This window comes from Rhinoraja longicauda, chromosome 7, assembly GCF_053455715.1.
Source record: "Rhinoraja longicauda isolate Sanriku21f chromosome 7, sRhiLon1.1, whole genome shotgun sequence".
NCBI lineage: Eukaryota > Metazoa > Chordata > Chondrichthyes > Rajiformes > Arhynchobatidae > Rhinoraja > Rhinoraja longicauda.
In genome coordinates, this window is record NC_135959.1 from 35,102,232 (window position 1) to 35,117,950 (window position 15,719).

Here is a 15,719-nt window from a genome sequence, read left to right on the forward strand (position 1 = left end):
CAGAGAAAATAATCCAAGATGGCAGAACCTCTCTTTATAGCTAAAGCCCTCTAATCCAGGCAGCATCCTAGTAATCCTCTTCTGCACCCTTGATAAACTGCCTGAATTGCACACAACGTTCCAAATGTTGTCTATGCAAAGTCTTACAGCTGCATCATGACTTTCTGACTCTTTTACTAAATGCCCCTCCCAATGAAGGCAAATATACCATATGCCTTCTTTACCACTCTAATTGTGCTGCCATTTTCAGGGAGCTATGAACCCCAATAACCCTCTTAATGAGTGCTTTGAGAGGCTAATTATGGAACTATCAAGCAGCTTTGACCCACTACAGATTGCCTATTGCCACAACAGTTCCACAGCTGATGCAATCTCCATGGCCCTACACTTATCCCTGGAACAGCTGGATAAGAGAGACACCTACATCAGACTTCTAGTTGTAGACTACTCCTCTGCTTTCAACACCATTATCCCATCCAAACTCATCACCAAACTCATGGAACTTGGATTCTGCACTCTGCAACTGGATCCTTGACTTCCTGACCGACAGAATCAGTAAGGATGGGGAACAAATCATCCTCGACGATAATCCTCACAACTGGTGCTCCTCAAGGATGTGTTCCCAACCCCATTTCTGCTTCTTATACACCCACAACTGTGCAGCAATGTACAAATCCAATTCAATCTACAAATTTGCGGGCCACACCACCGTTGTGGGCTGGATATCAAATAATGATGAGATAGAGTATAGGAAGGAGATTGAGATCCTTGTGACCTGGTGTCAAGACAACAACCATTCTCTGAAATTCAGCAAGACAAGACAAAGAAGATAGTGATCGACTTCAGGAAGCGAGGTGGTACACATACCAGATATGCATTGATGGCACCAAAGTAGAGATGGTTGAAGGTTCCTAGGAGTAAGCATCACCAAGCAACTTGTCCTGGACCACTCATATCGAAGCAATGGCCAAGAAAGAGACACCTCTATCTCGAAGAAGTTCGGTATGTCCACAACCCTCACCAACCTCTACAGATGCACCATAGAAAGCATTTTATTGGGAAGCATCACAGCTTGGTTTGGGAACAGGTACATCCAAGACCGCAAGAAATTGCAGCAAATTGATGACGCAGCCCAGACCATCACACAAACCAACCTCCGTTCCAATGACTCTAGTTATACCTCACACTGCCTCAGCAAGACCAGCAGCATAATCAAGGATGAATCGCACCCTGGCCAATCCCTCTTCCCTCCACTCCCATTGAGCAAAAGGTATAGAAGTGTAAAAACGCACACCACCAGATTCAGGGACAGTTTCTTCCCAGCTATTATCAGGCAACTGAACCATCCAACCGCAACTGGATAGCAGTCCTGAACGACTATCTACTTCATTGGTGACCCTTGTACTATCTTTGATCCGATCTGACTGGCTTTATCTTGCACTAAATGTTATTCCTGGACACAAGGTTCTCAATCCCCTTCCTGTACTTAACTACAATGTCAAGGACTATGTGGAATTCCAAAACCAGAACTTGTACCCTCCTTTACAACTTGTAACCGATATGCAACTCTGTCAAAAACACCTGGGACCCCAAGTTTCCGTCTATCAGGAAACTGAACTTTGATTCAGTTTGCAAGTGCAGCAAAAGGCAGCTACACGAAGAATGGGAAATGGCTCAAGTTTTGTCAACTTCACTGTAGAACTAATACCACTCTAACTTCAGTCATCAAATTACAGTATGCAGACAAATACTTTTTTGTGTGCTCAACAGTTCTCTGATCCATTGAATTACAACTGCTGATGAAATGGGAAAAGATTAAATGTATTGTTAACACTTTTTCATTACTTGTGTGTTGCAATCCTGGGCAGGAAGGGATATTGCTTTCCTCCACATCTGTCTCCTCCCATTCCTCCTTCACATTCTCCTTCATTTCTCATCTTCAAAGTATTGGCAATAGCTAATATCTCACAAAAACTAGATTGTCTACCGTGAAAAATTGTGAAATCCTATCAGTTAATTAAAGTTGTGAACACCAGACCAATTTGGGCAGCAGATTTATTGCATTCAATTATCAAAGCTCCCCATTGGACTTTTTTTGTGGCTGAATAACTGTCATTTTCTCTGTGCACGTGTGCTTAATCATCAGTCATGGTGTCACTGGGTAACCCTTATAACCTTTGAATTTGTTGCACTATTTGAAATAAAAAATACACACAGAGAAGGCTGTCAAATAAGGAACCCGATAAGAATGCAGCTAAGATTTGATGATTACAGTCACATATCAACTTCATTCTCAGGGACAGAGATCTTCTTGCTGCAGGATGTTAACATAATTGACATGGGATTGACATGGGCTGTAAGCAAAAGCAATGTGTCTCCTCCTTCACTTCTCGGGCTGTCCTTTATGGTCACTTGAAAATGCCCAATGGTTTTGGTGAGCTTGATGGGTTGTAGATCTTCCATCATGTGTGACCAGATACTCTGGACTAATGGACCTGAAGTACTCAGTGCCTTTCCGACAGCCTCTTCATGTTGAGCAGCCATTGACCAGAGATTGCCAAAACCTAGTGAAGATATACTTTTTTTTCAAAAAGGCTTTAAGAACAATTCTGAATATTTTTTATCTCTTTCATTTAATAATCTCTTTCCAAAACCACGTCAGAATAAGATGTTTGATTTGGGGGTCTGGTGTTGGATATATTTGCCAAATGAAGTTGATTGAGTGTAAATTTGGACCACAATGCTGTAGCTAACAGCCTAGGACAGGATGCTCATATTAGTTTATTTATCCTTCCAGCCAAGTTGTAGGATTTTGTGGGGTGCCTGCAATCAGAAGTTCATCCCAGAACTAAAGCGCTCAGCAGGAATCACTGGAAGACCATGAACCTTTATTAAGCAGCATTTCCATTCATTGAAAATTTTGATGTTCATTAAAGATGTCTGCTTTCACTGTTAGAAGGCTTTGGTTGTGTATTAATTTGTTGGAGTGTGGGTATCATGGGAAAAAACAATGATTATTGCCCATCACAATGCCTCAAAATATATTTCTCTCTCTATCTATCTGTCTCTTTCTCCCTCACCTTCCCTGTTGCTCACACACATACATGTTGCGTACATGCTTGCACAAATGGACATGCAGGCATTCTCTGGAACAGATTTTCTACTTCACCATCTCCTCGTCCTGCTCCACCTTTCCTCCTCTCGTTCATCCTTCTTGACTTCCTCAGATCTTCAGTCCTCATTGTTTCTGATGTTTTTCTTTGTGTATTCCTTCAATTCCCTCTGACTTCATCCTGAAGACTCGCTATCATTGACCTCCCTATTTGTCCATTTACTCTAATCCACATTCCAAACCATGCTCCTGCCCATAGCTTCTTGTCCCATTGGCCCTCCTGACTATGAATGCTAGAAGTGTTAATTCCGGTTCTTTTACCCTCAGCCCGGTTTCAATAATAATTGAGACGAACACTGGCTGAGTACAGCAGATTTATTAGCCCGCGGGACTTGACTCTAAGTATCTGATCAGATTCCTCCCAGATCTCCACAGACCTGATGGAGCAAGCTAACTTGTCTTACAACTTATCATATATTTATACAGAGTTCAACAAAGACTGACAACAGTAATTATTAAAAACCAATCACAACTTATACACGTATACAGAAGGCATTACATAGTTAGAAAAACAATGCTAACGTATCAGTGATTGTTATTTGGTCCCAGGGAAATACACCAAACTTCATGATCTCATACTACTAATTCTAACAGCCATTTGTTACATCTGTCACACTATGGCAAAGACTTCTACCTAACGAGGTACCAGTCAAAGATCAGGTTCCTTGTCACTGTACTGCTGGGCTCTTGTCTGCAAAAACACCCATCCATCAGTTAAACATACACTCCCAGGGAGAGAGTGTGTTATCTTTTCTGAGCAGAACAAAGACACCACACAAACTTCAGAACATAGCCACATCATCCCATGATAGAAACAACCATTCAGGACTCAAAGGTCAGACAACAGTCAGGCTGATCTTTTACTTATTCCACTATTTTATTCTTTCTATCCCTTACATAGCCTAATATATTCTCAGATGCACACTTGTTTATATTTCTGGTCACTATTCATTGACAAATTTGATCTCCTTCTCGCCTCTTACAGGTGATGCACCTGGCCCAGATCCCAGCAACACTCCTGCTTATATTCCCTTCTAAGCTTCCAGTTGTATACCTGGGCCGCTAAAGCAGTCAATGTCACCAATGGCATTCTTTGCTAACTTTGACCACGCTCCATCTTCTCCTGCTGTCCTTGGCAGGAGAAAACAAAATGAATTTATCTCGCCCAGAATAGAAAGATTCAGCAACCTCCTTTACAATATATAACACTGTTCTACAAACTATGTGATGTCGCAACTACTTCCAGCACCAACACAGAAGGACCCAATCAAATAAACGTGATGACATGCATAGCCACTGGCTTTGTAGTTCTCCTCTAAGCTGCCAATCTTCACGTTCTTGGGACATGGGAGGAAACCGGAGCAACCGGAAGAAACAAAGAACCTGGGCATGGTGACCAGGCGGCATGGTGGCACAGCGGTACTGATGCTGCCTTACAGCGCTAGAGAGCCGGGTTTGGTCCTGACTATAGGTGCTTGTCTGTCCTGAGTTTGTATGTTCTCCCCGTGACCTGCGTGGGTTTTCTCTGGGATCTCCGGTTAGCTTCCACACTCCAAAGACGTACAGGTTAATTGGCATGGAATAACTGTAAATTGTCCCTTAGTGTTAATGTGTGGGGATGGCCGGTCGGTACGGACTCGGTGGGCTGAAGGGCCTGTTTCCACGCTGCATCTCTAAACTGCTAAGCTAAACTAAGCTAAACTAAACTAAATTAAAGTACACTAAACTAAAGTAAACTAAACTTAAGTAAACTAAACCCACACAATTAAATGGAGAACATGCAGACACCACACAAACAGCACCAGAGGTCAGTATTGAACTGGAGCTGTGAAGCAACAGCTGAATGTGCTGCAGTGCCACAGCTGGGGGAGCTGTTGTGATTGCTCAACTACTGGCAGCATCATGGTATTTACCATAATTCAGATAAGGATCACCCCCTCCCATATTTCCATTAAATACCGTGCCTGAGTGAAAAGTTAGCTTACAAAAGCTTCAACAAAACATTTGCAGAAGTTATTAGTTCTTTTAAGAAGATAGAAAAAAGCAAAAGAATGAGAAAGATTAAACTAAACAAATTATTTTGAGCAAACTACTAATCAATGAATCTAAAAGGAACGAAAAAAAGATATGTTGCAGCAGAACTAAATCATTTTATCTGGTCAATAAAATGATTACTACAAATGGGGGTCGTAATGGCAAAATAACCCATTGGATGAAATTCAAGTATTTACACAATAGTGTACAAAATATTTTTAAAGTAATTTTCCTTTCCACCTTATTGTCATTATACATTATTGCTTAGAAATTATAACTTTAAAAAGATGAATATGTAACAGATTTCATAACATTTCTCTGCCAATTATTTTAGGAAATGTATTAACATATTTAATATAAATGGGCTGCATTCCTAGGCAGGTGAATGTCATGTGAATGTCACAATCATTCTTTCTTTCCCATAATCAACTGCAATACCTGACTAATATACTTTCATTTTGCCTATTACATTTAACAGCTTGAAGTTTTGTGCTTTATTTTTCTTGTCATGGCAGTTTTTTGCCTATTAAAATTAATTAATTGTGTTCATAAAACAAATCCATGTTTCATTTAATTGGGCAGAAAAGGAGAGTAGATGATATGATTTTTCTGATTTAGTCTTTTAGGAGATTCATCTTCATCTCACTAACATTGTGATATGAAATTGAGTGGGTCAGGTGATTTGTGTCCCTCCTCTTGTAAGCAGTTGAAGAAGCAATTTTTTTATAAATCTGCAGCTCATCACTCTTTCTGTTTCTCCTAGAGAGTTATGTGTTTGACATGTAAAATAAGATGTCACAATCATCAATGTCAAGTGGTGCCCTATTATTCCTGCCACATATAGCAGGCAGCTAGCATGCATGAATGGCAGTTCATGTTGACCTGTGGTCACGGAAACTAGCTGGCTAATGCACTCTCATCTCTGGTAGAAAATTGTCCAGCAGAGAATGATTGCCACTGCAATCAGTAGAGGCATCAAAGTAATAGTATCTGAGAAGCTAGGAGGTGTATTTACTTTTCTCCTTCCATGTTCTTACAAAACTACACTACTCCCACAGTCAAGTCAGGGGGTGCTCCCTTATGAGAAGACGTTGTAAAAAATGGAACAGATAGTCACAATCTTTAGAGTTCAGAGCACAGCACCTTCTCTAACTTCTCTCTAAGATTCATAATCAAGGCTAACCTGGTAGACCCATGTTTTAGCCTGCAATTGTCCATCAGGCTTAGTTCTCCACATTTTGGCTCCTTTCTTTCCTCTCTTATTCACTATTTCCCCACTTACATCCATGCCCTCTGCTACTATGATAGTTTCCTGACCCAAACCAGTGCACTTTCACACTTTGATGTTCAATCTCTCTTCAGCTCCATGCTGAGGTCTCTTCGCTTTTCCTTTGACAAACCCCTCCACCATCACACTCCTTCTTCAGGCTGAACTGATTATAACTTTGAACAAGTTCACTTTTAATTCCATTCAATTCATCCGAATGATGAAAGCAGCTATGTGAACCCTCATGGATGCAAACTTTGAATTTTTCTGAAACGTGTAGAATTATCCTTATTTCATCTGTATTCAAGCCACCAACCAAACATTTGTTATTGGTACATTAATTACAAATATTGTTGCTGCTTCCTGCATTCGCAAAGGACTTCACCGTTTATTGATCATTGAGGTTCATTTCCACCTTGCTCACGCTTTCAAATGTTCCATCTCTAACATTACCTTCCTTTTCCCGACGTCTCCATCTCACCCATCGCAAGCCTAAAAACTCCTTCACTTCATCTTATTCCATCCTGCTTTCCTGTAAGATTCAATTTTCCCAATTTCTCTGGGTCAGTCATATCTGTTCCAATGATGACACCTTCCAGACCATTGCGGCTGAGATTGTATTCCTCTCCACTATAATTGGCGGAGTTCTCAATCATGTCTGCTCCACTTTCCACACATCAGCACTCATTCTCACATCTCCATACAAATGCATGGATAGGCTTCTCATCACCAGAACTGCTGAGATTTTTATTTCCGATTTCCACCTACAGATTTTTGCTCTTCAAATGTAATTTTTCTCACTATTCTCTTGTGTTTTTTTGCACTGATATCAGTGCACTGACAGTATGTTCTACTGTAGAACATTTGATATTAGTGTAAGAAAGACAAGAGGAGTGAGAAACATTGCAGTTGAAGAACAAAGATTTTTTGTTAATCTGTCATCGAGACTCACAGTATATTTTTTGGAACTTTATATCTCCACAGACTCTGCATATTCTATTATTATCCTTATTTCCAATCTTCTCGAATTTCTTCTCTTCAAAGTGCTTTTGTGATGTTTGTTATTGTTCAAGTGTAGTTTTCCATTTTCACTTCCATGTTTGGCTGTTAGACTTCAACATCCCTATGTCTTCTGTACAGGGCATTGTTTTGTGAGGTATTACATCAAGCTTCAGAGCATAAGAAAATCTGCACATCTGTACGTAACAGTGAGACCTGATCCGCCTTACATGCCCATCTTCACTGAATCTTTCATTCCATGTACTATTGTCTTTGGCTTCTCTGAGGCTGAATAATAAATACATTTGAAGCAATGTTAGATCCCATTTTGTTTCACAAACTGTTTACAATGACTGTTAACAGCAACTGAACAATCCTATCACCAACTAGAGAGCAGTCCTGACCTATCATCAACCTCAATGGAGACCATCGGACTATCATTAATCGGACTTTACTGGACTTTATCTTGCACTAAATGTTATTCCCTTTACCCTGTACCTGTATACTGTGGACAACTTGATTGTAATCATGTATAGTCTTTCCACTGACTGAACAGCAAGCAATTTTTTTACTGTACCTCGGTACGCATGACAACAACCTAAACTAAACATTTGAACTATTCATGATTAACACAATCCCAGCAATAAAAAGCTTGGTAAAAAGAATGAAAAGCAGTTTGGAAATATGTACTTAGTGAGTGCACTTTGCACGAGTCAAGATCAGCTTTGAAAGCAATATGTAGTTCAAAGATTTATTTGCTGACTAGTGCAGAACAGCAGTGGGTAGGTTTACAAGAGTGCTGAGAGAACAGCTGAATTGATGTGTTTCAAGCCAAGAGATAGAACGGAGCAGAGCAGCAGTTGGATGGTTTAATATAAATAGTTTTTGATTGGCTCATTGAGAGCCACAGCAGTGAGAAGGGAAAGTACTTTTTCTCCCCATAAATGTTACTCGAGTCATTGAGTTCCCACCACAATTTGTTTTTTGCTTATAATTGTTAGTTTCACTTTCTAAGAAAATACATGTTATGTTTGCTTGAGTGCTTTGAGTGTTTCACTCACAAAACTGTTCACCGTCTTCATCGATGGGACGGTGGTGGGGAGAGTCAAAAACTACAAATTCTTTGATGTGCATATCTCTGAAGATCAATCCTGGATCCAAAACATTGATGCAATAATAAAGAAAACCGATCAACTCCTCTGCTTCCTCAGAAGATTGAGGAGATTCGGTATGTCAGCCATTTCTCTCTTGAACTTCATAAGTCTGGAGCAGAAATAGGTCATTCAGCCCATCGAGTATACACTGATTTTCAATCATGGCTGATCTATCTTTTCCTCTCAACCCCATTCTTCTGCCTTCTCCCCATCACCTTTGACACCCTTACAAATCAAGAACCTGTCTATCTCCACTTTAATAATACCCAAAGATAGTCTCCAGAGCTATCTGTGTCAATGAATTCCACAGGTTCACCACCCTCTGACCAAAGAAATTCCTCCTTATCTACTTTCTAAAAGGTACGTCCTTTTATTCTGTGGCTGTGCGCCTTGTTCCTGGACACTCCCACTAGTGGAAACATCCTCTCCACATCCACTCTACACAAGTCTTTCATTATTCAGTAAGTTTCAATGAGCCCCCCCCTCTAAACCCCAGCGAGTACAACCCCAAAGCCGTCAAATGCTCATGATATGTTAACGCAATCATTTTTGGGATCATTCTTATAAATCTCCATGGCACCCCCTACAATGCCAGCACATCCCTCCTCCGATATGGGGCCCCAAACTGCTCAGAATACTCCAGATGCCGTCTGACCAGTGCTTGATAGAGCCTCAACATTACATCCCTACTTTTATATGATTATCCTCTCAAAATGAATGCTATAATTGCATATTCCTTCCTCACTGCTGAATCAACTTACAAATTAATCATTTGGAAATCTTGCACCTGCACTCACAAGTCCTTTTGCACCTCTAATATCTGAGTCCTTTCTCCATTTAGAAAATAGTCTATGCCTTTATTCCCACCACCAAAATGCATGACTGCACACTTTGCTACACTATATTTCATCAATCCCTAGATTTAGATTTCCAGTGGTGCTATTGTAAAATGATTCTTCAGTCTCCTTGTTATTTCATGGCATGTAACATATTTTCTCTTGTGAAGAGTTTGATTTGCTAATGTGGAAAATAAATCCCCATCCCTCCCCTTGTCCTCATTTTGTCATGAAGCTCTGCATGCATTCTTCATCAAAACTGATGGGCATCCTTAATCAAAAATAAGTTGAAGAGTGCAGAATATAGATCCCAGCATCGTAGTGCACCAGATTTAAAAAATAAAGCCCAGACTTCGCAATGGGGTAGAGGTAAATTGGACAATATCCTAGCTTAGGAAAGGACCAACGGCATGTCGCATAACAGAGGGGAAGAAGCTGTTCCTGAGCTTGAAGGTGTGTGCTTTCAAGCTTCTCTGCACAAAGGGAGCAGGGAGAAGATGGAATGCCTGGGGTGGAACAGCTCTTTATGATGATGTTGGCTGCTTTTAAAAAAAAGCATGAAGTGTAAATTGAGTCAATGGTGGGAAGTCTGGTCTATGTGATGGGCTGGGATGATTTGAACTGTCGACATAGGTACTTTACTCACAAAGCATCTCATGCCTGTTGACATTCGTACATTTGTTTCCTTTCAAATCGCCTCTTTCTGGAACTTTCATCTACCAGTCCTCTTGCAAAAATAGCCAGCGGCTAATAAAATGACATGATACATAGAGTGGTGACAACATAAAAGGTATAATTAATGTTCACAGACCCATATTACATATGGCACATAAAGTAAAGACTTTATAGATCACCAGTGAGACTGAGCTTAATGTACTATTCCATTGCTATACTGATTGTTTTGCTAACCCTGCTACAATAACAATGTTTGTTATGAAGGCTCAAATTTTCTTTGACCTTCACCTTATCTTCTTCTGCTGAAATACATCTGCCAAAATGGACTCTGCTGGAACTCTCAGAGAGAAACCCCTGATATGCTGATCACATTGACAAATGTAGTGAAGTTACTTTGAAAATTTCTCTTTCATTAAAATCAATAAACTTAGAACTGATCTGAAGTAAAATATCTCCTGATTGTAATCTGCAAATGCTGAATATTGTGTAATGGCATAATGAGTGAGAGGTATTCTTAATGATTTTCAAAGCATAAAATTCTGCTTCTTTCACTTTTATCATTAGCACTCCATTCTTGCAAGATAAAGATGCTTGGAATAGAATCAAAATAATTAATTGCTCCTTTCCCATTTTACCAATCTTGGATATCATTACTAAGAATAACGAAGCTGAAAATCTTACTTTTTTTTATAGCATGCTGGGGAGAATTAATCTAAAATTAAAATCAGCCACAGAAAAATAAACATGGTCTTGTCAGTTGGGCAGAAAAATTGTTTTTATTTTAGGTATAACAATGTAAAAGAAGGTATAGGAGCCATTTGTGTTTACTAGCTGTCTTAGCATATTATATTATTTTGTATCCTGCTGTATTATTTTTTAGCACTTAGGGGTTGTCGTGAGATGAATACTAGGCTTACATATTTGGGCATATGTGCATATATGGACTGGGAGGAGCCAGGGGAGGAGCCAGAATTATGAGTATAATTGGGAATTCACTGACGTAATGCTTGAGACACGAAGGAGCTATGGTAAGATATAAGTTCTTACCAAATTATACGATGGGAGATATACTATTCTGTTTGTATTACTAATTCAATAAACGACTAACTAAACTGAAATGTCGTGAAGATCTCTCTTTTGCTGTTTGCATCAAGAAATATCACTCCACTCCTTTGTCACACAGTAAGCTTAAGGATTTTATTGGGAAGGACTAAACTTGCCACTATAAAAGGTATCAAAGACTACTGAGAATAAAGGGTGCAGTGTATGTTCTCATATCCATAAGTATTGGAAGACTTATACATGCGTTTAAGAGCCATGACCATGAATGAATCTGGATCCAATCCTGGACATTGGAATTACGCCCGGTAGCTCTTTATTTGATCAGCATGGACAAAGGGTTGAATCCCAGTGGGAATCATTTACTGCTTCTGGGAGAGAATGGAAATGTTGAAGAGATGAAAGGTGCTGCTGAGGAATTGGAGTAAGGATCCCTGTTTCTATAATGAAAATTCAGTAGGTCACGAGGAAAGTTGTGGGATAGCAAGAAAGTGTCAATGATAGGGGTCCAAAGAGTTATCATATCATATCATATATCATATATATACAGCCGGAAACAGGCCTTTTCGGCCCACCAATTCCGTGCCGCCCAGCGATCCCCGTACATTAACACTATCCTACACCCACTAGGGACAATTTTTACATTTACCCAGCCAATTAACCTACATACCTGTACGTCTTTGGACGTTGACAAGTTGACAAGTGTTGGAAGGTACCAATATTTCCCTGTTTCTCCTGGTCCAGAAAGAAACTCACATTTCTCAGACCCTTCCAGCCCTAACACTTTCTTCCTTCCAGGTTTGCCCAAGATGTTTTTTGGTTGGAGACCTTCAATAAAGGCCACAGCTAGTCCCAGATATGATCATCAATTCCATATTTCCCAGCATTAAACAATGTGACTAAATACAAACATCATGAGGCAAAATTTAGCAGAATCAGCCATTGCAAAAGTAATCCTTGATCTTGTCCCATTAGTTGCAATTGCAGCTTCAGAATAATTGCAACAGCCTGTGCAGTAAATGTAGTAGGAATAAAAAAGCTGAAATGGCAGCAAAGATCTTTCGCACAATTGATTCCATGCTGACTTTCAGCAGAATTCTGGAGGTTTTAGTTGGGAGATCATGTTGCAGTTATACAAGGCATTGATGAATCCACATTCAGGGTATGTGTTCATTTTGTGCACCATGTTAAGGGAAAGATGTTGTCAAGCTGGAACGAGTGCAGAGAAAATTGATGAGGATGTTGCCAGGACTCGAGGGACTGAGTTACAGGGAGAGGTTGAGCAGGCTAGGACTCTATTCCTTGGAGCGCAAGAGGATGAGGGGTGATCTTATAGAGGTATATAAAACCATGAGAGGAATAGATCGGATAAATGCACGGTCCCTTGCCCAGAATGGGGGAATTTGGAACCAGTGAGCATAAATTTGTGGGGGGAGGGGGAAAGATTTAATAGGAACCTGAGGGGTAACTTTTTTACACAAAGGGTGGTGGGTGTATGGATTGAGCTGCCGCAGGAGGTAGTTGAGGCAGGTACTGTCGCAACATTTAAGAAACATTTAGACAGGTACATGGATAGGATAGGTTTAGAGGGATATGGGCCAAACGCAGGCGGCTGGGACAAGTGTAGATGGGGCAATTGGTCGGCAAGATGGGGCATGTTGGTTGGCAAGGTCAAGTTGGGCCAAAGTGCCTGTTTCCATGCGGTAAGACGCTATGACTCCAATTCCCCAAATCCTTACAAAACATTTTTTAATTAAGTGCCTATCTACTTCTTTTAAAAGTCCTGATCAACTCTGCTTCCAGCACCTTACTAATTGTAGGTTAGGAGGGGACTGGAAACGGCTGTGTGCAAAATTAAAGCTTGCAGTCAGTGTACAGCAGGAACACAACCTTTACAGTTGTAAGTAGGGGAAGGCTAAAAGTAAAAGCTTGTGCAATTAATAGGGAGATTGGAGGAAACATTATTTACAGAGCTTTCAGAGGACAAGATGATCATTTAATTGACTGCAAGATTATATAGAGGCAGGGAGCCCAGGGAAAGAGTAACCTTTGACAATATATTATCAAATGCATGTAAGATTTGCTCAGGGACTTTGATGTTGGCGAAGCAGAGGTTTTAGGCAGACTGAAAGTGGTTTTAAAAAAATCAATCCCACAGGATATATGACCTAAATTTAACAAAGTTACGAGCAGTTTCCATCTAAGTCAAAAGGCTGCAAGTTCAAGTCTGATTCCAAATCCTTGTGACTAATCAAGACTGGCATTTAAATGCAACAACTGGGTGTGATAGAACATAAAACAGAGAAAAGTACACCACCGGAACTGACCCTTTTGCCCACTATGTCTGTGCCAAATATACTGACAAGCTAAGCTAAACTAATCTTATCTAATTGCACAAGATCCATAACCTCCCCATTCCCAGCATATCCATGTGCCTACATAAAAGCCTATTAAATGCCACTCTTGTATCTGCCTCCACCACCATCCCTGGCAGTGTGTTCCAGGTATTCACTGCCTTCTGTGTAAAAAAACATTCAAGATTCAAGATTCAAGATTCAATTTAATTGTCACATGCACCAATTAAGGTACAGTGAAATTTGAGTTACCATACAGCCATACTAAGTAAAAAGCAACAAGACACACAGCCACATAAAATAAAATTTAACATAAACATCCACCACAGCGGAATCCACATTCCTCACTGCGATGGAAGGTAACTTCAATCATCTTCCTCTTTGTTCTCCCACGGTCGGGGCAGTCGCCACTGCCGACGATCCGATGTTCAAGCCCTCGCGCCAGGTTGATCAAGACTCCCCGCGTCGGGACAGTTGAAACTCTCCGCAGTATGGAGCTCCTGAATCAGTATGGAGCGCCTGGAGCTTCTTACCAGAGACTGCGAGCTTCACGGTGTTAAAGTCCACAGGCCCCACGGTTGGAGCTCTCCGCAATCCTTGGCAAAGGATCGCTGGTCCGCACGGCGCACGCGGGTTGAAGTGTCGGGCCGGTCTCCAGGAAAGGCCCTACCACTCCACGATTTTAGGCCGCAGAGGGGACAGAGATCTGGTACCAAGGAAAATCACATCTCCGTCGAGGTAAGAGATTGAAAATAAGTTTCCCCCGACTCCCCTCCCCCCCCCCAACCCACATAAAACAAACCAAGAAACACTAAAACATACTTTTAACACAAACTTAAAATAATAAAAACAGTAGAATATACAGACAGACTGTTGGCGAGGCAGCCACTGTGGTGGCGCCACCCGATGTTCCCTGCACAGCTCCTTTAAACTTTACCCCTTTCACCTTAAAGCTATGCCCTCTAGTCTTTGAAATTTTCACCCTGGGAAAAAAAGATTCTGACTGCCTACCCTATCTATTTCTCTCATAATTTTATATATTTTTATCAGGTCTCCCCTCAACCTCCAACGCTCTAGAGAAAACAATCCAAGTTTGTAAAAGTAGAAGTTGTTGCATGCGTGAATGGTGCACTATATAGTCACATGGCATTTTAGATCACACTTCAATTGCAGACTTGCTGCAGCAAAGTTAAGCAGCTCGTGAAGTTTTATTACTGAATGACTGTTATCTCGCGTGCACAGTAACATTGCAAAATATAATTATACAGAATCTAGGACTGGCTTGTGCCTGAATTGTCAGGAGTGGCAGAGAAAGCTACAGGTTGAAGTCTTATTTGAACCTGAGGAGGGTGGGATGCAGACATCAGTGGCCCAATCAGGATCAGCATGGGGAGTAAGGAGACATTGGAGGAGGTCTGGTTAGTGGTTCAGCTTGGCAGAGATCAGCAAATTTGTGGAGGATATGGTGAAGGTCGGTTCCTCATTTGGGGGGTTGATGGTTTGGCTTGCAGAGGAATGATGATGTTGGGGGCAATGGATCAGTGTATCAGTGGAACAAAGCATCCTGGAGATTGGGGATCCATCAATCAGTGAAATTAAAATATTGGGAAGATTCAATGAGGCAATGGTCAAGGAACGTGACCTGCAGCAATCAGGACTTGGAGGATTTAGGTATTGTGGTTGGTTATCAGAGACTTGAAGGCTGGATTGAGAATCTGCGGTTGATGGGGTAATGGGTCAATATCATGCACTAGGCCGGTAAGGGATACAAGCTACATAAGGAACTTACCTTACTGGGATACCAATACAACATAGAGTTATTAGAGCCAAGTTTTCTGGGAGCAACCACTGACAGTTGTTACACTGAATGACATGTTCTGATGTTATTGATAACGTGCACATTTCATGACAATTATTTGATACACTCCTGTTGAGGAAATGATGACAGCAACATAATGATCAGCCATGATCACATTGAATGACGGTGCTGGCTCGAAGGGCTGAATGTCCTCCTCCTGCACCTATTGTCTATTGTCTATTGTCTATAAACACACAATGGCAGAAGTGCCGTGTAAAAATAACTTGGAAATAGTCATTATTGCAAAGTAAACACATTGTAATATAAGTGCTACATGATCAAATTTCTAGACTGCATTATATAAAATGATC